At 36.5% G+C, this 26644-nt stretch overlaps 1 long non-coding RNA gene across 6 annotated transcripts in view; it reads right to left on the bottom strand.

Moving 5' to 3' along the window:
• The window catches only part of LOC131165838 (uncharacterized), a 49228-nt gene that overhangs the window by 5472 nt on the left and 17112 nt on the right, over positions 1-26644 (bottom strand). For 2 of the 6 annotated variants that reach the window (XR_009139657.1, XR_009139661.1), the window contains one exon: positions 4837-5031. The exons of 2 other annotated variants lie outside the window; for them this stretch is intronic. This is a non-coding gene — a long non-coding RNA (uncharacterized LOC131165838). Of the gene's footprint in view, positions 1-389; positions 659-4836; positions 5032-26644 lie in introns of those variants that run through there. 2 more of the 6 variants (XR_009139660.1, XR_009139659.1) reach the window with 2 other exon arrangements.

Genomic DNA, 26644 nt, shown 5'->3' with positions numbered 1-26644 from the left:
CTTCAAGTATATGTCTGTTTTTACGTTCAGCAACCCCATTTTGTTGAGGGATATCCACACATGAATTTTGATATATAATTCCATTTTCTTGAAGATAATGTCCCAAGATAGTGTTGAAATATTCCGTATCATTATTAGTACGTAAAATTTGGATGAGTGTGGAATTGTGTTTGAATCATCAAGTGGAAATTGAAGAAAATAGAACAGACTTCAATTTTATCTTTCAACAAGTAAACCCAACAAATACGAGTATGATCACCAATAAAAGTAACAAACCATTTTGTATGAGTGCGATTAAGAGAGCGTGAAGGCCCCCATAAATCACTGTGAATCATAGTAAATGGGCGGGATGGCTTGTATGTGGACTTTAGGAAGGAATTATGCTAGTGTTTTGCAAGCTCACAAATTTCACATTGAAAATTAGAAGACGTTTTATTATAACAAATGGAAGGAAATAAACGTCTTAAATATTGAAAATTTGGATGACCCATCCTAAAATGCCATAACAAAATTGCCATAACAAAATTTCACTATCTCTAGAAATAGATGCAGAATCACAAATTGCAGTATTACATTGTTCACTCGTATTTGCCTCCTCAAAGTAGTAGAGTCCCTCACATGCATTAGCACTGCCAATCGTCTTCCCCGATGATAGGTCCTGGAAAACACAGTGAGAAGAAACAAATTTAGCAAAGCAATTGGAATCTTTTGTCAACTGGCTAACGAATAACAAATTGCAAGACAACTTAGGGACATGTGGGACAGATTTTAAAGTTATAGAATCAGATATTCGAATACTTCCTTTGCCTGCAATAGATAAGAGAGATCCATCTGCAATTTTAACCCTCAAATTTCCAGCACACAATGAATAAGATGAAAACAAATGATAAGAATCAGTCATATGATCAGAGGCACCCGAGTCAATTATCCATGGTGATTTATAATGGGATGTAGTGTTTAGGGATGACAGAAAATTACCTCAGTGGGCTAAAGAACCAGTGGAAGACTGACCCGATGTTTGAATGGAGGAGAACATTTTATATAGCTAGTCCAACTGCACTGGACTGAATACGCCACTGGGAGTGATATTGTTATTTTTCTCACCTTGTGATTTCTCAGCTGAATTATCAGTACCTGCCTGATGGCCACGATTTTTTTGATTTTGCCTCGGCTTCCAATCTGCAAGCTTTCCATGAATTTCCCGGCAAGTATCTTTTGAATGGCCTGGCTTGCGACGGTGCTCACACCATAATCTCCCTTTATGTGGCTTTTGCCCAAATCCCGTAGGGCCTATTGAAATTAGGGCCGAAACTTCAGGCCCATTTGGTTTCGGGTTTAGGGCTGATATTTCAGCCCCAATATGGCCCATAGGTGTCTTCAGCATCACTTTCCGTCTGCTCTCCTCACACCTCACCTCTGTGAATACTTCTCGGGTTGATGGAAGGGGTCGTCAACCAAGTATCCTTCCTCGCACATCATCCAGTTCACGGTTGAGACCGGCCAAGAACTCGAAGACCCTTTCGTTCTCGAGTCGTTTCTTGTAGCGGGTGTTGTCGCCGGAGCACTCCCACTCCTCCTCGATGCTCAGGTAGAGCTCCTGCCCAAGGTATGTCATCTCCATGAAGTACTCGGTGACATCTCTCTCACCTTGCCTCATTTGCCATAATCGAGTCTTTATCTCGAAGATTTGAAAGTAACTCTCGACATCAGAGTACGTCTCATGAAAAGCATCCCAAGCGTCCTTCGCCGTTGGTAAGAACAGATAGATCTTTTCGATTGAAGGCTTCATCGAGTTTACGAGCCATGCGATTACCATGGAATTTTCGGACTTCCATTTTGCAGGGTTGCAACATCGGTTGAGGCAGGCTTCTTCCTCTCGCCAATAAGATAACCTAACCTCTCTTTGCCGTTGATCACAAGTTTGATGGACTGAGCCCACTCAAGGAAATTTTTTCCATTCAATTTCTCCACCGAGAGTGGAAAGGCTGAGTTGTCTAACCCATTCGAACCCACGAAGGATGTGGCTTCAGAGTCGCCGTCGAGATTTTCAAAGGAACTCGACCCTCTGCTGTTAACGGTGTCGTCGGCCATTGTTCACTAAGGTTTAGAAACCTTAGCTCTAATACCATGAAAACAGAATATAATTTCTGAATTTCTTGAATGAATTTGTACAGCCCAATTTACAAAATATAATACAATCGGAAGTTCTAACTATGGAAACAATCTCCTAATAGAATCACCCTCAACAATATACAATCTTCTATATCTACACACTTTCCTAATTTACTCAAGATACATGAAAATACTCAGGATTTCTACACAGTTTTTTTTTCCCTGTGATAGAAAAATAACCTCATTAAAAGAAAGGACAAAAAGTTACAAAGATTGGAGGGTAACATATCCTTTTTAAAAATAATTACTATAAGATCCCGCTCCAATCCCTCTAAAGATAATACAACAAAACTCCCTGAAATAAACCCAATGAGTGAACCCAAAAGGAAGCAGCGAAATGACTATTTCCTATAAAAGACATAACGGAGTTGCTTTGCCATTAAAAATCTTTGCATTATTTTGATCCACATCATCCCAAAAAAAGAGGGCATACAACAGTTTGACTGGCAGTATCCCCCCTTCCCCCAACCCACCCTTTTCTTTTTTCGCAAAGCTAACAGAGAGAAATTAAATAGACACTTTTGCTATTTTTATTTTTTTTTTTTAAAAAGATGTTAAAGGCCACTGCAAAGAAGACATTTCCCAAATGTTGTTGCAGGGAAAAAAATTTCCGTCACCAAGAGAGAAAAAAAAACATTCTTGCACAAACTGATGCCTACAGATATTTTTAAACCCAGAGAGCTGTCAACTATTAGAGAGGTAAATCTTCAAATCAAGCCATCATTATCAACAACGCCAACCAAGCCTTAAATCCCAAGTAGGGTTCACAATATACTCAAAAGTGAATGCTGTCGAATCTTTACTCAGTTTTGCATTTCAAGTTATTCTAGTTCTATCCCTCCCCCCTTCTGCCTCTAACAAGTAACAACAACCAAATCACTCCTCACTGGAATCATGATTTAAAAATCTAAAAGATTAGGAAATTTTCCATCAAAGCAGACAAGTTGGCAAGAGCCATATATATATGCTTACCTCTGAAAAAACAACAACAAAATTATCAAATTTTTATTCATTTGACTGCTCATCTAACTTTTACAGTAGTGCGTTCTTGCTCTTTCCAGCATGCCTTCAAGTCCACTAAGAACCTGGACTAATTTACCAACTTTTCCCAAATTCTTCCCAACATAGAAGTGCAGCCCAACGCCTAAAGCTCCCACCAAAGCAACCTTTACTTTACCAATACACCAAGAAACACCTTTTTTATCAGCAAAGAGAAAATTTATTAAAAGACACAAAGAGGCTGCCACCCAATTATAAACAAAGACAGCCAAAACGAGGAAAACAAAAGGAAAGGGCAAGGTATCATCTATATGACAAGAGTATCCAAAAAATAAGTATTGTTTAAGAATCCAAATTGTAGAATCATCAAGCCGGCTAGTGAGGGCAATAAGCCATCTATCTTTTAGAGATGTAAGAGACAAAGCTGTTCCTTTAAAGGCTCTTCTGTTCCTCTGCATCTACACAACCCCAAAAAAACATGGTGAGGGATGAAGCCATCAAGGTCAAGGCTTTTTCCCTGTCTACATTTGTTCAAGTGCTTTCCCAAGCCCATATCTCTTTCTCCATGGTCTCAGCAGTCACCTAACACTAGCCAACCAGAGCACTAGCAGACTCCAGAGATTTTTAGTACAAATGCAGTGTAACAGGATATGATCCACATATTCAACTTCTTCGCACCGAAAGCATCCATTCACCATGATATTCCCCCCATTTCTGTGGATTATCAAAGGCAACTATTCTTACCAGGGCTGCTTCCCGAGCGAAAAAAAAATAGTCAGGGCTGACTGTGAAACAGACATTTTTACTTGGCCGCTACTTGGGCTCATTTAGATTTGTTTGATGAAACTGTTCTGCATAAAAAATCAAAGAATTCAGCAAAGGCTTCAAACTCCCAATCTCGGGCATTTCTCTCATAAGGAATGTCCTAAATTATTCCATTGCTACGAGTGATTAACATGCACACCCACTAGTGCATACTAATTACAGGTCAAGCTGAAAATATCAAGGAATTGAGCAGTTAGTGGGGTGAGACAGTACCATATGCATACCAAAAGAAAAGTATTGTCTCCGTTTTCAATTTCAAAGTGGATGAAATCCAAAAATAAAACAGAATTCTTCCCATCATTCATGATCCATTTCCAAATGCCTACTCTGTAAGGCTCCCTAGCCTCCTCAAGTGTCTACTCCATTGTGATCAAAGCTATATCTTGAAACAATGGCTTTCCTCCAAAAGTGTTCCCTCACAACCATGAATCTCCAAATCCAATTGCAAAGGAGGGCTTTGTTGAACAAGGTAAGATATTCCCAAACCACCAATTTTGAATAGATTGCTTGACAAACCCCCATTTAACTAAATCGTATTTGAATTTGTTGTAATATGTGGCTCATATATTGAGTTGAATGCATGTACAAAGGGAAAAACATGGTAGAAAACATTGAAGCTAACATGCAAGAGGAAACCGTCATTTCCCTAAAACCGTAGACGGTTTTGCCAGGTGCAAAGAAATAGTCGACTATTTTTTGTGTTGTTACATCGACTGTTTGGTCTCGGCTTCAAACCGTCAACGGTATGTGTAACACCCCGAACCCGCCAAGTGGGGCCCGAGGTGTTGTGTTCCATTCACCTATCTCTGATATCATAAATATCATCCAAGCAACGGAATATAATTAAACATCCTCAAATAAAATAGCAAAGTACTATATTACACGACCAAAAAGGAATTTTCATCTGTCCATATTACATAACCAGAATTTTAAAACAACATAAACTTAAAGACTTTAAAGTTCTTACAAACACTCACACTACACTATGTTAACCAACCCTACCCTGAGCTCGCTAAGCTCGATCACGCGAAGGTCCTGAAAAATGGGTTGTATATTGGGGTGAGACACTTCTCAGTAAGGATGGAATAAATTATTATCAGTGTGTGGCAACATGAGTTTTAGTGTATACAAAATATACTCGTTTATTAATTAACAACAACAATAAGGACACTTGTAACTATACTCACACACATTCAACATCAATCATACCACAGAATCTGCATACACACACACCATAGCACATCCACATTTACCATACATTCAATCCACATTCATGCACTCACACCCATAATTGAAAATGCACATTTACTTCACAACCCGTAGTTCCCAGAGCATCCCTTCCCATCATTCCCCCCACGCTCTTACTTCACACACTTCCACAGTCACAACACACACACGGCCCTATTCATAGTAAAACAGTAAGACGACCTCCCCATGCTAGCTAACGCCTTATCCCATCTATATAAATGACAATATAATGACCTCCTCAAATCCTACCAACGTTATATTGCGATTTATAACAGGTACAATATAACGAACTCCTCATTCCTGCCAACGTTATATTGCAATTTACATAAATAATGATTACGTGTCAAAGTTGCGTAATTAGGCGTTTAAAATCATGTATTAAAGATAATATTTTTAATTAAAAGCCTAATTATGTTCCATATATTAACATTGAGCTCAATCTATAACCTTTGAGTTTTTATTCAATAATTTACGAACTTTTGTACTGTATTATTGCAGGAAAGACTCTAGAAATTAAATCTGGAATTAAATGTACGTGATCGTGTGAACGAACACATGTCTGCGTCAAAGTGTGCGTGTTTGAGGATAATTTTCAAAAACCGAGCTGTGTTCGTGAAGACGTAGACTGACCGTGACGTGTGGACAATTGAGACTCCATGCATGCTAAGTTGAAGACCAAGAAGGCTGGCCTTGGGAGTTTTTGGGAGCCCGCATGTGACATGCATGCTTTGGGCTTCAACCGTGGGCTGGCAATACAAGGGGAGCTGGGCCTTCTACAAAATTAAAAGTAAATTAGCTGGGCTTAAAATTAAAGCAAGGAGTTGGGCTTTGTGGGGGCATGCGTGCATGAGTGCTGGGCTGCCGCGTGCATGCATGAGGGCTGCTGGCCGTGAGTGAGCTGAGCCTAAATGGTGTGAGGTTTTCGGCTAACAAAAGTGGGCCTTGCTATGGCCGTGTACAGGCTGGAACAGAAGTGAAATTGAAAAAAAAAAAAGGAAGGCTGGGTTATGATATGACCTAGCCATGCAAAAGAAGAAAGGAAGGCCCGTGTTAGTGTGCACTGGGGGCAGTAGACACAGGGGGCTGCTTTTTAAAAGTCATTTTTTATTAGCTACAAGGAAGAGGGGAGTAGGGTTTGAAGGAGAAAGGAAGATAGCTAGGGTTTGCGTGTGGGACACTACTGGCCTTGGTATCAGCGCCGCACAATGTCTTCTGCTGTGGAGACCCGAGCTCCTCCATCTCTCTCTCTCTCTTTCTCTCTCTCTCTCCCTCTTTCCTTATTGCTTTCTTTATTTTAATTTTTGTTTTAAATACATTATTTGGAAGATTTTATTATTGCATTAAATTAATATTTACTTTTTTGTTTGGGTAGTTTATTAGTTTAATTAATTTTTTGTCCTTTAATTTGTTATTTTGAATGCTTCAACTTTGGATTAATTTATTATTTTAACTGGGTACACATCTCCCTCTCTTTTTGTTTTAAACGTTAACTGTTGTTTGATTTAATATTTATTATTGAAGTTAGTTTGTTTTTCTTTTTAAAGTCATTTTTGGGATTGAATATTATTTGAGTTACTTTTATTATTAAAGTCAGCTGTTTTTTTTTTATTTAAGGCCATTAAATCTAGTTTGGGTTATATTTATTGTGGAGCTTAGTTTGTTTTTATTTAAAGTTAGTGTTGGAGTTAAATGTTGGTTTAAGTTAATTAGTGTGTTTAGTCTATTTCATTGTTGAAGAATTCCTTATTGTTTATTTACTTTTTGTTCCTCATTTTTATATTTAATTGAGTCGATTAGTGGATTGGGTATTTTTGTTTTCGTTAGTGTTAGGTTTATTTATGTTTAAGGCATTATTAGATTAAGTTTATTTTTAGTTAAGCCGGTGCTAATTTTAGTTTATGTTTGTTTGCGTCATTTTAACCCCACCACAAATTTTTCAAAAACCCAAGATTTCGAATCTGAACTAAGTTCAGTAAAATTGTTTTCATATTTTCTTTTTACTGTTTTGCGCTAATTTAAAACTAATCTGCATTCCCTGAGGAGATGATCTGGCCTATTTGGACTAATTATTGCACGACGTAACTCCTATACTTGAGATAACCTTTGCACTACTCATTTTTAGAAGTGAGTCAAGTTTTTGGCGCTATTGTCGGGGATTGCCAAAATTAGTTTCAAACTAGTGTTTCTCCATTTATTTTGATTTTTCTCATAATTTAAAAACAGAAAAAAAAAATATTTTGATAATAAAAAAAAATATATTTTGATCATGCTTGTCTGCTACTATGTTGGTGACTGTCTCCTGTTTGGGTTGATGTTTGATACCTTGAGTTAGAGACATTTCACATAGGCTATACAAATTGTCACCTAATACAGGTAGTAGGTTTCCTGTTCCTATTGTGAGTGAGGACACTGAAATTGATTTAAGTGATCTTTTTGGAGAAATTTTTTAGGAAACTATGGCTGCACCTCCACCTACACCACGCACTTTTAAAGACTTTCTGCAGCCTACACGCACCACTACACCATCCTATATTGCTTTGTCAAATGATGTACCGAACTTCACAATTAAGCATGGTATGTTGTCAATAATATCTCAATTCCACGGGATGGATTCTGAGAGTCCTTATCAGTATCTGATAGATTTTGAGTTGGCATGTACTACCTTCATTATTAGAGCAGGAACTAATGAATACATTAAGCTTCGTTTATCCCCTTTTTCCTTGAAGAATAAAGCGAAGATTTGGTTTAATTCTCTGAGACCTAACTCTATTTCTAGTTGGACTGACATGAAGCGTGAGTTCTTACATAATTTTTTTCCCTTTCAGAGAACCCAGTTCCTGCAAGAGCAAATCAGTCAGTTTATGTAGAAAGGTGATGAGACCTTCCAGGCTTGTTGGGAAAGGTTCAAAGAGCTGATAAATATCTATCCACATCATGGGTTTGAGTCTTTGGAGGCTGGTAAATTATTTCTACACTGCCCTCACTCCTGATTGTAAGCAGTTTGTTCAGACTATGTGTAATGGGAAGTTCTTCAGCAAGGAACCAGATCAGGCACTAGCATTCTTTGATTACTTAGCTGAAAGTGCACGACAATGGAATACACAATCTGATCGGGCACCAATGGCAGTGCAACCTCTCAGGGCAATTGGTGGTGGAGGTAAATATGAGGTCAAGGAGGAAACTAATATTCACGCTCGTATTGCTGCGTTAGCTAGGAGGGTAGAGGTTATGGAGTTAGAGAAGGTGAAAACAACGAAATCAGTTGAGGTGTGTTCTCTATGCGCTGACTCTAACCATAAGACCCAGGATTGTCCGATTATGCTGGTAATACAAGAGAGTAGGTCTGATCAAATTCAATCAGCAAATTGGGTTAACAGAGCTCCAAATCACCTTTCTCGAACACTTACAATTTGGGATGGAGGAATCGCCCGAATTTTTCATGGAGGAATGATCAGTCTAGTCAATCTTCTTCGCAGTTTCAGCAGCCTCCTCAATCTTATGCACCACCGCCCCAGCACCTGTATCAGCCACATCAGATTTCTCAGCACTACTCACCTCCAAAATTTCCATCTAATATCGCACCCATTCCATCGAAGAAGTCTCTTGAGGATACTCTTCAGTAGTTCATGCAAATTCAGGCCACAACTAACAATGAACTGCGAGGCGCTATTAATAAGATAAGTACACAGTTGAGTATCTTAGAAAAAGGGAAATTTCCAACATAGCCTCAGCCTAATCCTCAGGTATACCGGCAGCAACAGCAACCAATGCATAATGTTTCAGGAGATTCTATTGAGACGGCAAAGGCCATCATCACTTTGAGAAGTGAGAAAGAAGTCTCCCGACCTAAGATATCTAGTGAGAGACAAACAGTTGCCCCGACAACAGAAGTTGCAATTGAGGTAGATGAGGCCAAAGAAAAATTAGAGGAAACAAGCCTAGAATTGAAGAAGTCAGTCGATGTGGAGGCCGAGACTAGTAAGGAGTACCGACTTGTGGTACCCTATCCTCTGAGGTTGACAGCTGGTCAGAAGAACAAATAGCACAATGAGATTCAGGAAATCTTCAAGCAGGTGAAGATTAATATTCCGTTTCTGGATGCCATACAGCAAGTTCCTTCGTATGCAATATTTTTGAAGGACTTGTGCACAGTGAAGAGGAAACTGAATGTAAAGAAGAAGGCTTTCTTGCCAGAGCAAGTCAATGCGTTGACATTGAGTGAAACTCCTCAGAAACTCAGAGATCCTAGTTCTCCCACCATCTCCATTATGATCGGTGAATCTCGCATTGGGAGAGCTCTACTTGATTTTGGGAGTAGTGTGAACTTGTTACCATTCTCGATATATGAGCAGTTGGGGTTAGGTAAGCTGAAGAAGACCTCCATTGTACTATAGTTGGCTGACAGATCAGTGAATGTACCACGGGGTGTTATTGAGGATGTATTGGTTCAAGTCAATAAATTTTACTACCCAATGGACTTTGTGGTTTTGGATATGCAGCAGCCTGTCTCCACCATTTCCCAGACACCTGTCATTCTTGGACATCCGCTCCTTGCTACCTCCAATGCGTTGATCAATTGTCAGGATGGAGTACTGAAGCTCGCATTCGAGAATATGACATTGGAGATGAACGTGTTCAATGCTTGCAAGATGTCGAGTGGTTGTGATGACTCCAAGGTACGTGCAGTTGATGTGATAGATGATTTTGATATTTCAGAGTTGTTATCAGTGTTTGATTCTGACAGTACATTTGAGAATGACTCTCCAGAGCAGCCTAATGTTTTTTATGAGACAATTACTTTGTCTAAAGAGTTGACAGAATCAGAGGGGCAGTGCACAGAGATAAATGGTTCCCCTCAGTTGTTAGATGCAGGTTATATGAGTAGTTGGCGTAAGCCAACTTTTGAAACTCTTGACGTACCATAAGTCATGAAGTCATTAGAAGAAGAAGTCCTTACACTTGAGTTGAAGCCACTACCTGAGGACTTGAAGTATGTTTTTCTGGGCCCAGCTGAGGGCACATTTCCGGTGGTAATTTCTTCCCATTTTACCTTGAACCAGGAAACTGAGTTATTGTAGGTATTGAGGTAGCATCGAGGAGCAATAGGCTAGACTATTGAAGACATCAAGGGTATTGATCCTGCAATCTGTACTTACAACATCTTTCTGGAAGGAGATGCCAGATCAGTTCATGATGCGCAGAGGAGATTGAATACAACCATGAAAGAAGTGGTAAAGAAAGAAGTGCTGAAATTATTAGCTGCTGACATCATCTATTCTATCTCTGACAGCAAGTGGGTAAGCTCGACACAGGTAGTACCTAAAAAATCTGGTTTGACTGTCATTGAGAATGCTAGTGGAGATTTGATCCCATCTAGGAAAGTAACGGGTTGGAGAATGTGCATTGATTATCATAAGTTGAATTCAGTTAGCCAAAAAGATCACTTCCCGTTACCCTTCCTAGATCAGATACTCGAAAAGTTGCTGATAATGCTTTCTATTGTTTTCTGGATGGTTTTTCTGGGTATTATCAAATTGTCGTAACACAAGAGGATCAAGAAAAGACCACCTTCACTTGCCCCTTTGGTACTTACGCCTTTCGCAGAATGCCATTCGGATTATGCGATGCACCTACTACTTTCCAGCACTGCATGATGAGTATTTTCTCTAACATGTTAGATGATATGAGTGAAATTTTCATGGATGACTTCTCTGTGTTTGGTAAGTTTTTTAATATCTATTTGAAAAATTTCACTGCTATTCTGAAAAGATGTGAAGAAAATAACTTCTTGTTGAATCGAAAAAAATGTCAGTTTATGGTAAGTAGTGGTTTGGTACTTAGCCATTTAGTTTCTGAGCGTGGTATAGAGGTCAACAGAGCCAAGGTAGAGTTGATTTCCCAATTACCTGCCCCTAAGACAGTGAGGGATATCTGTTCTTTCCTTGGTCGTGCCGGCTTCTATAGGCGTTTCATTCAGAATTTCGGTAGTAGTGCTAAACCACTGTGTTCTTTATTACAAAATGAGACTGAATTTTTATGGACTGATACATGCCAACAGGCTTTTGAGACACTGAAGAAACATTTGACTATCGTACCCATTATGCAACCCCCTCGGTGGGACTTGTCGTTTGAGATTATGACTGATGCTAGTGATTTCGCTCTTGGTGCCGTATTTGGTTAAAGAGTCGATAATAAGCCTTCTGTCATCTATTATGCAAGTCGTACTTTGAATGATGCTCAGAAAAATTATACCACCACTGAGAAGGAATTGTTGGCTATTGTGTTTGCCTGAGAAAAATTTCACTCTTATGTCATTAGATCTCCTGTCATTATTTTTACTGATCACTCTGCTTTGAAATATTTGTTGGAAAAAAAGAATGCTAAGCCCAGGTTAATCAGATGGATTCTACTTCTTCAAGAGTTTGACATCACCATTCGAGATAAAAAAGGAGTAAAAAATGTTGTACCTGACCATCTTTCTTGTTTGCAGCTACCTAATGTGCCTGTATCCCTTTCTCCCTTAAATAATGATTTTCTGATGAGCGTCTTTTTGCAATGTCACGCACTTCTTGGTTTGCTAATAATGTGAACTACCATGTCACCGACCGAATGCTAGACCATTGGGTAACTCAGGATAAGCGTAAGTTCCTTGCAGAGGTACAACACTACTATTTGACGATCCATATATGTTTAAATACTGTTCTGATCAATTGGTTCGCAGACGTGTACCTAATGATGAATTCACTTCTGTGATGCATTTTTGTCATAGTGAAGCGTGTGGAGGTTACTTTGCTGCAAAAAAAAAATGTTTCAAAAATTTTGCAAAGTGGACTCTACTAGCATACTATATTCAAAGATGTTGAGAATTTTTGTAAAACTTGTGAGGCCTGTCAGAAACTAGGGAAAATCACAGCAAAGAATGAAATGTCTATGTCTCCCATTTTGTCATTTACCTGTTGAGATTCAGTATCGTGCTTTATGAGCTATAAAACAGATTAACTTTTCACTTGATGATGTCAAAGGTTTAAGAAAATTGCAGGTATGTGAGCTTGAAGAATCCAAGAGGGAAGCTTACGACAATGCCCGCTTAGCAAATGAGCGGATGAAGTTGCTGCATGACAGGAAAATCAAGGACAAACAACTTTTCCCTACGCAGCAAGTGCTTCTCTATGACTCCATATTGCATCTGTTTCCTGGAAAACTGAAGTCCCGATGGGGTGGCCCATACATCGTTAAAAAAGTTCATTCTCATGGCGCGGTAGAAATTGTAGATCCAAAGAATGGCAACAGCTTCACAGTCAATGGATAGCGTTTCAAGCCTTTCATGACTCCATTCGATCCACATGAAAAGGTCTTGCTTCTACAAGACCCCAGGGGAGTCCTCTGACCTTTCTCTTTTACTGCCTTTCTTTTTCTTTTTCTTTTCGTTTTATTTGTTCTTGTTTGCATCTTTCTTTTCTTTTTCTATTGTGTTTGTTGGTTGTGACTTTATGTTGTTCTGTTTTTTTTTTCCTGTTGGTTTGTTTTCCCCCGTGCATATCTTTTCCATTTCCCCTATGCTTTCATATTGAGGACAATGTCTCATTTTAGTTGGGGGGAGAGAATTTGCATGTGCAATTGTGTGCTTCCATGTGATAGAATTTCACTATGAAAATTGCATGTGATGTTTGCATGTTAGTTAGGTCCACCTTTTGGGAAATACTGGTATTGAGCTCAGAGCGTGCTAAATTCCTTACTTGTGAACGTTACATGTCAATTTTTTTTTTTTTCAAATTTTTTTTCTTTTTTTTTTTAGGATATAGAACATGTAGGATGTAGTGCAATCAAAGTTTGAATCAAAAGAGAATTTTATCCATTTCACTTAGTTTCAACCAAGGGAATGATGTTGAAAATCTTACTACACACACTACACAGGTTAGAAGACTTAAAAAGACTACCTTAGATTGTTTCTGGCTGATATACACTTCAATTGTTTGGAACTCTAATGAAAAGAAAGAAAAATAAAAAAGTTTGAAGCAAATGAAAACAAGAAACAAGCCAGGGATCAATTGAAAAAAAAATTAAAAAAAATAAAAATAAATAAGAATAAAAAATTGAACAGAGGGGAACAATTGTGTATTGGAAAGGGCTACCTATTACCAGGGTCCTAACTAAACAAAAAAGTGGGTACCTTTTAAAGTGTAGTAGCGTGAAAGCCACCTTTTGTACATTCACGCACTGGAAACGGCTACCTACTATGAGGTCCTAGCTAATCAAGAAAGTGGGTGCCTTTAAAAGTGTAATAGTGTGAAAGCCATCAGTACAATGGTTTTAAATTAGAGTAAGACCATGCGGTTGTCTCAGATTAATTGATGTGTTTGAAACCATTAATGTTTGCTAGTGGTCAATCTCAGAATTCCGATCCTCTCTTGTACACGTGAGCCTTGTTACACTCCATTATTTTGGTTGTTTTACTAAATGGTGTATAAATCTTTCAGTTGAGACGTAACTTGAGTCAATCTATGTCTTGTGTTCCTAAACTCATTAAGCATATTTCATGGCATGTTATTTTCATGAGTATAAGAATTTTAGTTGCTTCTCTCCTTGGTCTGATTGCATTCACGTTATTTGCTAGAAACTAGCAAAACTTTAGTTGGGAGGTGTGATTACGCGTCAAAGTTGCATAATTAGGCGTTTAAAATCATGCATTAAAGATAATATTTTTAATTAAAGGCCTAATTATGTTCCATATATTAACATTGAGCTCAATCTATAATCTTTGAGATTTTATTCAATAATTTATGGACTTTTGTACTTTATTATTGCAGGAAAGACTCTGAAAATTAAATCTGGAATTAAATGTATATGGTCGTGTGAACGAACACATGTCTGCATCAAAGTGTGCGTATTTGAGGATAATTTTCGAAAGTCAAGTCGTGTTCGTGAAGACGTAGACTGGCTGTGACGTGTGGACAATGAGACACCATGCATGCTAAGTTGAAGACCAAGAAGGCTGGCCTTGGGAGTTCTTGGGAGCTCGCATGTGACATGCATGCATTGGGCTTCAACCGTGGGCTGGCAATACAAAGGGAGTTGGGCTTTCTGCAAAATTAAAAGTAAATTAGCTAGGCTTAAAATTAAAGCAAGGAGTTGGGCTTTGTGGGGGCGTGCGTGTGTGAGTGCTGGGGTGCCACGTGCGTGCGTGAGGGCTGCTGGCCGTGAGTGAGCTAGGCCTAAATGGTGTGAGGTTTTCGGCTAACAAAAGTGGGCCTTGCTATGGCTGTGTATAGGCTAGAACATAAGTGAAATTAAAAAAAAAAAAGGCAGGGTCATAATGTGACCCAACCATGCAAAAGAAGAAAGGGAGGCCCGTGTTAGTGTGCGTTGGGGGCTACTTTTTAAAAGTCATTTTTTATTAGCTACAAGGAAGAGGGGAGCAGGGTTTGAAGGAGAAAGTGTTGGCCTAGCTAGGCTTACAACTCTTGATTTTAATGATAACAAAATAAGGTTATTTAATATTGTTTCCAAGTGATACTATTTCAGACAATGATGATTTCAGAAATAAAAAGAAAAATTCAGAAAGCCCAAACTTTGAATGTCATATCTTGAAAGCTCACAAGGATCAAGGAACATGGAAAGTCTTACATAAATGCAAGTGATCCATAATGAAAGCTCAAGATATTTTGAAAGATCCAAAGATCAACGACAAAAAGAATTCAAAGCAAAGAAGTGTCAAAATTGTTTTTAGAACAAGCTTTGTAAGTACTTCAAGTTGATTCAAGTATGAATATTCATTTTGAAGCTTATTAGGCAAAGAGACTTAGAGAACTTAGTTTAAGTCTTGGAACATATTTTTCAAAGTTAAACACGTTAATATTCCAAGATAAATTAAGAAAAGAAAAGAGAAATCAAAAAAATGTCTTCAAATAAGAAATGAGTGTTAACAGACGACTGACATTTTAAAAGATATTAAACAAAGAGACAGAAGCATGACAGATGACTACCACTCTTCTATATGTTTTAAAATTGAGTTGTTCAGTGACAAATGACTGTCACCTTTCTGTTTGTGAAAAATGTATTTGAAATACATGGACAGACGACTGCCAGAGAGCACACAGTCGTCTGGCTCGCGGAAAAATTCAAAATACTCAACGGGCATATTTTTAAAATTCCAATTACTTGAAGCCCAAATTAATTTAAAACTTGGACCCTACTTCAAGTAAACTTGGGGAACAAGTAAGAAACGTTTCTACATCTATAAATACCCTCAAGTTACATTGATTTATACACCAAGATTTCAAATCAGTAATCAAACTCTCTTTCAAGCATTCTGAAATTCTGAAAGTTCTTTGTTGCTCTCAACATCCACGAAGTTCTATAAAGTTCTGCTGATTTTCTCACTGATATTGAGCTACAATTGTTAATTCTTTCATCTATTGAAAGATTCCTACGGTGATAAATCTCTAGAACTTCAATCTGAATTTCGTATTGTGAATTTTATTGAAGTACATAGTTTTTAATCGGTAATAATCAGCTCTTTGAGGAGCAATTCTTGTACGCCTTGTTTTTAAATCTTTGCAGCAGATTGAAAGACGGTTCGAGTGTTGAATCGTTGGACCAAACAAGGGGATATTGTTTAGAGAATGCGGGTTCTAGCCTTAACCGAGGAGTGTTGTAATCGGTATTGTTCCGCCTGGTAAGAGAACAGTGATAGTGAATCCTTTGGTGGTTTTGCCAAGGGCGAGGACGTAGGCTGTGTTGAAGCCGAACCTCGTAAAACCTTGTGTTCTTCTCTCTTCCCTACTCTTTACTATTCAGCAAAATTTATAAATTGCATGGATGCTTTATCAAACTCTAAATTCTAAGTGTTTGGTTGTTAAATAGACTGGAAGGTAATTTGTTTTGGTTAGATCAGCATCGATTGTGGAAACCAAAAGAGACTACGTTGGTCGATCATCCTTAACTTATTAAACTGAAAGTTTATTTAAAAGCTTAAACATTGGGAAGAAGGTTGTTGGTGAAATTTAACAACAAGGCTTATACAAATTCAGCAAGCTTTACACATTACTCTTGCTTTACACATTACTACAGGGCTATTATTAAGTGGTTGATTATTTTATTTTGGTTGTGATTACTCTGAATCAATTTTGTGATTGTGGTTGAAGTGTGATTATTGTTATAACACAAAAATATTAAAAAAGGGGAATAAAATTTTTAAATCCCAATTCACCCCCCTCTTAGGAAGCTATCCTAATTTCAATTGGTATCAGAGCCTAGTTATAGTAATTTCTAACAAGAAACTATAAAAAGATCAAATGGCAAATATAGGAGTAGCACCCTTCGGTGAGGGCCAATCCTCAACCCGTTCACCAATCTTTTGTGAACATAACTATACCTTTTGGAAAAAGAGAATGCAAATATATCTCCAACACATGGATTGGAAAACTTGGGAAGTAGTTATGGATGGAGACCTAATCCCTACTAAGATAGTAGATGGAAAACAAATTCCCAAAGAGCAAAAAGACATGACCGATATAGACTATAAGATGCTCCAAATAAATTCAAGTACTATAAATGCTTTATACTGTGTTTTAGATGCAAATGAGTTCAATAGGGTCATGGCCTGCAAAATGGCTAAAGAAATACGGGACAAATTAGAAGTAACATATGAAGGAATAGTAGATGTTTGGGACAACAGGATAGATATGTTAACAAGTGAGTATGAAGCATTCAAAATGAATTCAGATGAAACAATCTCTAGTATGTGTTGGCCTTACAAGGCTTAAAATCTTGTTATCTTGTTTTGATGTTAGCAAACAAATGAAATTTAATGTATTTGTGTGAGTAATGATATTTCAGGGTTCATATATGTGAAAGTAAGGTCAAAGTGCCCACAAGGATCAAATATGATGGAAGCAAGGTCAAAGTGCTCACAAGGATCAAATGAAGCTTAAATGAGCCAAGACATGAATTACTTGTTGAAGAACATGAGGACATGAATAAGTTGTTAAAAGCCAAGGCATATTAAAGTCAAAAGATCCAAAGAAAGGCAAAGTAAGAAAGCTTAAAGAATATGGAAGCTTGAAAAAAGATGGATTCAATCTAAGGACAAAGCATGAAGACTCAAGAACTTAGAATGTTAATATTTTAGAAGTCTCATGTAAGTGCTTTAATGTTTAAAATATCGTTTGAAATGTTTTGAAGCTCTTAGGTTAATTTCTTAGACCTAGATACTTTTTAAAAATACCTAAATAATATTTTTATAAGGTCAAAAATTATTTTAAAAAGGTTAGAATCATTTTTGGAATAAAGAGCACCAAAAAGAGTTTTTCCCAAATGTTGTCAATTTTTATACAGCCGCATTGAGGTGAATTTTTCTCTATCAAACGCTCATTATTTTAAAGAGTGGTAAACATGAAAGTTGTAGGATTTTCTCTTAGCTTTCTTTTGACACCAAGAACACCTAATTTGGAGTTATAAAGAAAACGTTATGGCCAAAACACTGAAACGGGGTCACTGCTGTCAGACATTTAAACACTGTTCAACGGGCAAATTTTTAAAATTCTAATGTTTTAAATTATAGCCGTTTGAACCTTAAATATTCTAATAAATAGGGAAACTCTTTAAGGAAACTTTGGCAAGTTTGAAAGCCTATAAATACATGGTTTTGCAAAACAAATAAAAATCCAAGAATTGAAAAATCTGTTTTTGAGAAGCTGAAAGTTCTCTTGTTCTTCCTAAGTTCTCTTGCTCACTCATTGAAAAATTCTTTTGCTGAGAATTCTGAAGTGCTGATCCTTCTTCCTTTGAATTCCTACTACTAATCCTCTTCTAAGAAGGATATTGGTGAATTCTACACTTGAACTTCATTCTATTTCCTATTGATATTTTACATTTAAGTATATAATACTGAAATTGTACTAACTTGCTCTTTGAGAGAGTATACTTGTACGCAGATTTTATCTTGTGTTTCTTGTAGTTCATTGACGTTCCAAGGTGTTTAGATCGTTGGCTAAGCAAGGGGATATTGCTTAGAGAGGCGGACTCTAGCCTATGTAAGGAGTGACCGAACAAGGGAATATCGTTTGGAGAAGGCAGGCTCTAGCCTTAACCAAGGAATGTTGTAATCGGTTTTGTTCCACCCGTCAACGGAACAGGTTTAATGAATCCTATGGTGGTTTGCCAAAGGCGAGGACGTAGGCTGGGTATAAGCCGAACCTCATAAAAATCTCCGTCTCACTCTCTCTTTCCCTATTCTTTATTTTCAGTTCATATACAACTGCGTGGATGATTTAAATATCTAAATTATACATACTACACATATTTGGAAATCAAGTAAACTTAAAATCCAATTTTGATTTGGGTTGTGGAAACCGAAAGGGAGTACGTTGGTTACACCATATCTTGCGGAAACCATACGGGAGTACGTTACTTGGTTAACACCCCAAAGATAAATTTGCCAAGAGTTTATTTGAATTCTAAATATTTGGAAAGAGTGATTGGATTTATTTATACAGGGCTTTACTTCAGTAAGCATAAATTATAATTCATAATCACAGGGCTTATATAAACAAACAAACTATCTCAAGATCTTATATTACCAAAGTGCTGAAGACTTTATATCTTGGTTTGGTTGTTTGTTGTTTAACTTGTACTTGGCAAATAAATTGATTGTTTGGTTTGAAGATTGTATTTAATTGATTGGATAAAAAGAACTAAGTTTTTGATTGATTAAGGAATTAAAAAAACAAGTCAAGAATTGGTTAAAAGAAATAAAAGAAGTTTAAGGTATTTTAAAAGGAATCAAAATAAATTTTTAGAATCCAATTCACCCCCCCTCTTGGGAAGCTATTCCTAATTTCAGTATGTATACCAGATTTATCCACATAATCAATTCCTTAAGTGCCTTAGGAAAGACTTATACTACCTACGAAATGATTAGAAAAATTTTAAGAGGCCTTCCCTTCATATGGGAACCAAAGGCTACTGCTATCACGGAAGGTAGAAACCTTAAGACCACCTCTCTAGATAAACTTATAGGTTCACTACTTACCTATGAAATGGCTTTAAAGGAAAGAAATCCTGAACCCAAGCATAAAAGGTCCATAGCATTAAAAGCTTCTAATAACAGCTCAAGTGAAGAAAAAAGTGAATCAAATGACTTAGATCAGGATGAATTAGCATTCATCACTAAAAGATTAGACAAGTTCTATAGGAAAAATAAAAGGTTTCCTAGAAAGTTTAATAAAAAGAAACCTAAAAAAGGAGAGACAAGTAGAAAAGAAAATAAAAGTAAAAATGAACCTCATATATGCTATCATTGCAAGAAACCAGGGCACATCAAGCCGGACTGCCCGTTACTCAAGAAAGACAAGAAGAAAAAGAAGGAAGCTATGAAGGCCACTTGGAATGATTCAAGCCCCAGTGAGACGAAAAACGAGTCAAGTGGACTAGAGATGGCAAATATATGCTTCATGGCGAATGACGAAGAGGTAAATTCCTATTACTCCTCAACAGAATCTTACAATGAGTCTTGTGATAGCATGCCCTCCTATAAGGAATTACAAGCTGAGTTATTTTCTTTACATAAAAGATTCATAAAAATTTCCAAGAGAAACATAACTTTGAAAGATCAAAATAAAGAATTAATGAAGCAACTTGAAGCATCTAAAACCAGTGAAAAGGAGAAAGATTCTTGTATTGAAAAATTAGAAGATGAAATAAAAGAAATTACTCAAGAGATAGGAAAAATTAAAGAAGATGATTTAAATAAAAAAGAGTTAGAGATAATCAAACTTAAAAAATTAGTAAAGGATAAAGAGAAAATTATATATAACTTTACCAAAGGAAAAGAAAATTTTGAAAAAATGATTGGACAACAAAGACTAAATGAAAACAAAGAAGGGATAGGTTATAATGGAAAAACAAACAAAAGGAGTAAAAAATTATACATGAGATATTTCGTCAAAGAAACCAAGCACTATGCTAGTACTTCTTCAAACAACAAACATGAACACACTACTTGCTACATGTGCAAGACTAAGGGTCATGTAATGTTCAATTGTCCACTAAAAAGAAAATATGTTAAAGTTCAAGGAGAATGGAAAGTAAATAATGGAACTAAAAACAATTCAAAGAAAGTTAAGAGAATTTGGGTTCCAAAGACTAACACAATGAATCCCTCATTGTAGCCTTGTAGGTGTGCTTTAGGACAACACCATCAACGAATAAATGGTACTTAGAAAGCGGGTGTTCAAGGCACATGACCGGTAATAGGACCAAGTTCACCACATTAAAACAAAAGGATGGAGGATACGTCACCTTAGGCGACAATGTCAAAGGTAAAATTATTGGCATTGGAAAAATAGGTAAAGAACCTTCTCTTACTATTGATAATGTGCCATTTGTAGAAGGATTAAAACACAATCATTTAAGTATAAACCAATTAAGTGACAAAGGGTTCGAAATAACTTTTAAGAAGGAAAAATGTGTTATTCAAAACCCCAAGAACAATAAAACCTTGTTTATAGCTCATAGGATAAAAAATGTATATGGTATAAATCTTGAGAACTTAGTAAATCAAAATGTAACTTGTTTAGCTGCAATGAATGAAATGAGTTGGCTTTGGCATAGGAAACTAGGACATGCTAGTATGAATCTTTTATCCAAATTATCTAAGAAAAATCTTGTAAAAGGATTACCAAATACTAAATTCATAAAAGACAAGATGTGTGACGCATGCCAAAAAGGAAAGCAAGTCAAAATAAGTTTCAAAAAGAAAAAATAAATATCAACTAAAAGACCTTTAGAACTCTTGCACCTAGACCTATTTGGTCCCATTATAACCTTAAGCTTATGAGGCAAATAATATGCTTTTGTAATTGTAGATGACTATTCAAGATTTACTTGGATATTATTCTTAGCAAACAAAGACGAAACTTGTGACATGCTAATCACCTTATGCAAGAAATTACAAAATGAAAAAGGTTATAATATAACTAATTTTAGAAGTGATCAAGGTAGGGAATTTAAAAACAAAGATGTTGATAAATTTTGTAATGAACATAAAAAATCATAATTTTTCAGCACCTAGGACTCCACAACAAAATGGAGTTGTAGAAAGAAAAATAGAACCCTCCAAGAAATGGCAAGAACCATGATAAACGAAAATAATCTACCTAAATAGTTTTGGGCAGAAGCTGTAAATACAGTTTGTTATATTATAAATAGGTATCCATTAGGTCAAGCTTAGATAAAACACCGTATGAACTATGGAAAGGTAGAAAACCTAACACTTCCTACTTTCATGTATTTGGGTCTAAATGCTTTATTCTTAATAATAAAGATGATTTAGAAAAGTTCGATGCAAAATCTGATGAAGGTATCTTCTTAGGTTATTCTACAAATAGTTAAACCTTATAGGGTTTATAATAAAAGGACTCTTACTATTATTGAATCAATACACATAACGTTTGATGAATCAAATAATTATGACAATAAAGTTAAGAATGATGAAAAAGAAGATATCTCACAAAAAAAAAAAGATCTTGAAATAAAATAAGAAAATAATAATGAAACTTCAAATGAAAACATCATAGAAAATCTAGAACTACCTAAAGAATGGAGATATGCTACAAGTCACCCAAAAGATCAAATTCTTGGTGAACCATCAAAAGGAAAAACCACTAGAGCCACATTAGAAAATATTTGTAACCATTATGTTTTTTTGTCTCAAGATGAACCCAAGAATATTGAAGAAACATTAAAAGATGATTATTGGATTATAGCTATGCAGGAGGAACTAAATCAATTTGAAAGGAGTCAAGTATGGGAACTTATACCTAAACCCAAAGATAAATCAATCATAGGAACCAAATGGATGTTTAGAAATAAAAAGGATGAAAATGGGGTAATTGTAAGAAATAAAGCTAGGCTAGTAGCACAAGGCTATAATCAAGAAGAAGGTATCGATTATGAAGAAACCTTTGCTCCCGTAGCAAGAATGGAAGCTATAAGGATGCTTCTTGCCTATGTAGCCAATAAAGACTTTAAATTATACCAAATGGATGTAAAAAGTGCATTCCTAAATGGTTATATAAATGAAGAAGTTTACGTTAAACAACCTCCAGGATTTAAAGACTCTAAAAACCCAAATCATGTATTCAAGTTAACTAAAGCCTTATATGGATTGAAACAAGCTCTTAGAGCTTGGTATGAAAGACTAAGCAAGTTCCTACTCCAAAACAATTTTTCAAGAAGAAAGATAGATAGCACTCTATTTATAAAAACCAAAACTAACGATATGCTTAAAGTACAAATTTATGTTGACGATATCATATTTGGAGCAACTCATGAAGATTTATGTAACGAATTTGCTACAACTATGCAAAGAGAGTTTGAAATGAGCATGATGGGAGAATTAAATTACTTCCTAGGGTTACAAATTAAACAAGCTAAAAATGGAACATTCATAAAACTAAATATATCAAAGATATGTTAAAAAAGTTTGATATGGAAGAAAGCAAACCCATAGGAACTCCCATGAGCACCTCAACGAGTCTTGACAAGGATGAAAAAGGAAAGCAAGTAGATACCAAACATTACCGAGGAATGATAGGAAGCTTACTTTATTTAACAGCAAGTAGACCGGATATCATATTTAGTATATGTATGTGTGCTAGGTTTCAATCGGCTCCTAAGGAATCACATCAAATCGCAATTAAACGAATCCTTAGATATTTACTAGGCACATTTGATCTAGATTTATTGTATCCAAAGGGAACTGATATCGAAATGATAAGTTATTCAGATGCAGATTATGCAGGATGCAAAATAGATAGAAAGAGCACTGGTGGGACTTGTCACTTTCTAGGACACTCACTAGTTTCTTGGTTTTCAAAAAAACAAAATTTCGTAGCATTATCTACAGTTGAAGCAGAATACATAGCAACTGGGAGCTATTGTGCTCAAACTTTATATATGAAACAACAATTAAGGGACTTCAAAATTCAATATCAAACAATTCCCATAAAGTGTGATAATACAAGCGCTATAAATATTTCAAAGAATCCAGTATCACACTCAAGAACCAAACATTTTGATATACGTCATCATTTCTTAAGAGATAATGTAGATAAGAAAGAAATAGTTCTTGAATTTGTTAACACTCACGATCAATTAGCTGATATAATCACAAAACCACTAGCTGAAGATCAATTTGTATTTATCCGACGAAAATTGGGAATGTTACATATACGAGAGGTTAACTAAGAGAGAAAAAAAATTTTCTTCAAGGCAGACGACTACCAGACACCAGGTAGGCGCCTGACAGGGTACTGTCTATCTGGAAAGACAGTTGACAGACGACTGTCACCTTGATGACAGACGTCTGTCTCACGACGGTTCAAGTTTACTTGACATGAAAAAACACTCTTTTTAAAGCCCCAGACGCCTGTCCATTCGTCTACCCTTCACTAAAGCAACTCCTCGTTATCTCTCCTCTAAAATTCTCCTCTCCAAACCTCTACCGAACTCCACTTCATCAAACCCTAAATCCTTCACACCTAGGGTTTCTCAAATTTCTGCTACATCATCATGCCAAGAACCAAATCAGTTGGGAAAAAGGACAAAGCTTCTTCTTCAAGGCCTGCTAGCAACAACGAAATAGAAAAATGGTTGGTTTCATCTCACGCAAAAGCTTTGTACGAAAATCACATCTCTACAATCAATCCAATGTTTTGTAAGGTACTAGATGTTACTTTCTTTGAAGAAAATTTCCCTGAGATTCTTGAGTTGTTCAAAAATATAGGATGGGATAAGTTTGTTCCCTGATTAGATTAAACTTTTCTACTCAAACTTGATAAAGAAAGATGTAGGATTTGACACCGAAGTATTTGGCCAAAAGATCACACTTACTCCACATTCACTAAGGAAAATACTTCGTATAAAGCATGGTGATTTTGAGAGCAATCCAATAGAAAAACAATGGACAATGGAGCAGGGTTTTTCACCACAAGAATTTCTGCCTCTTGTGATGAACGATCAACCCGTCTATTTTGGAAATCCTCCACAATACAAATAGCTCAATTTGCAAGCACAAATTCTTCACAAGATCATTGCTTATAATATAATTCATAGATCAGGATCCTTTGATCATATCTCCTTCTTTGATTGCTTCGTCATGTGGTGCATACTAAAAGGAAAGAAATTAGATTTAGCTAGCCTCATACTCAAATGAATGGTCATGAAGCTCGAATCTCCTAGAATTGGGCTTCCATATGGTGGCATTCTTTCCTTAGTTTTTGCTCACTTTCAAGTCCTCACTCCATCTTCCAAAATAGTAAAGCGAACCCATTACAACATACTCTCCTCCACTACTTTAAAAAGTATGGGTTACAAAAAGTACACCGAGGGATGGATGTTTAGGGCAATAGACCTGCACGACCAGCACCAAAAGAACGTAATCTAGCTCCTGAAGAAGCTGATATGCCTACATGGTTTCTTCCTTTTTATCAGCACTATTCCAGCTTCAGTTCTGATACGAGGGATGGTTTTGCTTCTCTTCAAGACAAGATCTCAAATATTGATGATAAATATATTTTACTGGACAAACGTCTTGACAACATAGAGCAACGTATCACTGGTTCAAAACCAAATGACACTGATGAAGAAAGTGATGAAAATGATGATGGCTCACACAAATCATCCGATGAAGAGGCCAAATCAGATGAAGACTCTGTTAAAGCTGAAGAAGAAGAAGAAGAAGGATCACAGCAATCTAAAGGAAAAGGAATTGCTGCAGATAGTGACACAGCTTCTGATACTAGACTAAAGACTTTTGATGATGTTTGAACTTTTTGCTGTTTTGTAAGCTGCACATGCTCAATTTATGGATGTATTATGCCTTTTTGTTGATGTCAAAAGGGGGAGTATGTGTGTGTGCGCAAAGTCTATGAGTCTATGTTTCTAGTTTGATGAACTATGAGTTCTATGTACTATGAGTTCTATGTCTTTGTTTCTAAGTCTATGTCTTAATGTTAAATCTGAAATTATGTCTTAAGGACTATGCTTATTGACAGGGGGAGTTTTATTTTTATTTTTTATATATCTTTGCTCTTTCTTTGTCACCATAAAAAAGGGGGAGATTGTTGGCCTAGCTAGGCTTACAACTCTTGATATTGATGATAACAAAGTAAGGTTATCTAATATTGTTTCCAAGTGATACTATTTCAGGCAAAGATGATTTCAAAAATAAAAAGGAAAATTCAGAAAGCCCAAACTTTGAATGCCATATCTTGAAAGCTCACAAGGATCAAGGAACATGGAAAGTCTTATATAAATGCAAGTGATCCATAATGAAAGCTCAAGATGTTTTGAAAGATCCAAAGATCAGCAACAAAAAGAACTCAAAGCAAAGAAGTGTTAAAAAGCATGACAGATGACTGTGAGGCACTTGACAGACGACTGTCAGTGCAAAATGAGACGTCTGCGTGGGTTTTGTCAGCCGACTGCCACTCTTCTGTATGTTTTAGAAATTGAGTTGTTCAGTGACAGACGACTGCCACCCTAAGGACAGACGATTGCGACCTTTCTGTTTGTGAAAAATGTAATTGAAATACATGGACAGATGACTGCCAGAGAGCACACAGTCGTCTAGCTCACGGAAAAATTCAAAATACTCAATGGGCATATTTTTAAAATTTCAATTACTTGAAGCCCAAATTAATTTAAAACTTGGACCCTACTCCAAGTAAACTTGGGGAACAAGTAAGAAACCTTTCTACATCTATAAATACCCTCAAGTTACATTGATTTATACACCAAGATTACAAATCAGCAATCAAACTCTCTCTCAAGCATTCTGAAATTCTGAAAGTTATTTGTTGCTCTCAACATCCACGAAGTTCTCTAAAGTTCTGCTGATTTTCTCACTGATATTGAGCTACAATTGTTAATTCTTTCATCTATTGAAAGATTCCTATAGTAATAAATCTCTAGAGCTTCAATCTGAATTTCGTATTGTGAATTTTACTGAAGTACATAGTTTTTAATCTGTACTAATCAGCTCTTTGAGGAGCAATTCTTGTACGCCTTATTTTTAAATCTTTGCAGCAGATTGATAAACGGTTCGAGTGTTGAATCGTTGGACCAAACAAGGGGATATTGTTTGGAGAAGGCAGGCTCTAGCCTTAACTAAGGAGTGTTGTAATCGGTATTGTTCCACCTGGTAAAGGAACAATGATAAGTGAATCCTTTGATGGTTTTGCCAAGGGCGAGGACGTAGGCTGTGTTGAAGTCGAACCTCGTAAAACCTTGTGTTCTTCTCTCTTCCCTACTCTTTACTTTTCAGTAAAATTTATAAATTGCGTGGATGCTTTATCAAACTCTGAATTCTAAGTGTTTGATTGTTAAATAGACCGGA

The sequence above is a fragment of the Malania oleifera genome, chromosome 10 (genome assembly GCF_029873635.1).
Source record: "Malania oleifera isolate guangnan ecotype guangnan chromosome 10, ASM2987363v1, whole genome shotgun sequence".
NCBI lineage: Eukaryota > Viridiplantae > Streptophyta > Magnoliopsida > Santalales > Ximeniaceae > Malania > Malania oleifera.
Note: the sequence above shows the minus strand (reverse complement) of the source record. Positions and strands in the feature narration are given on the sequence as shown.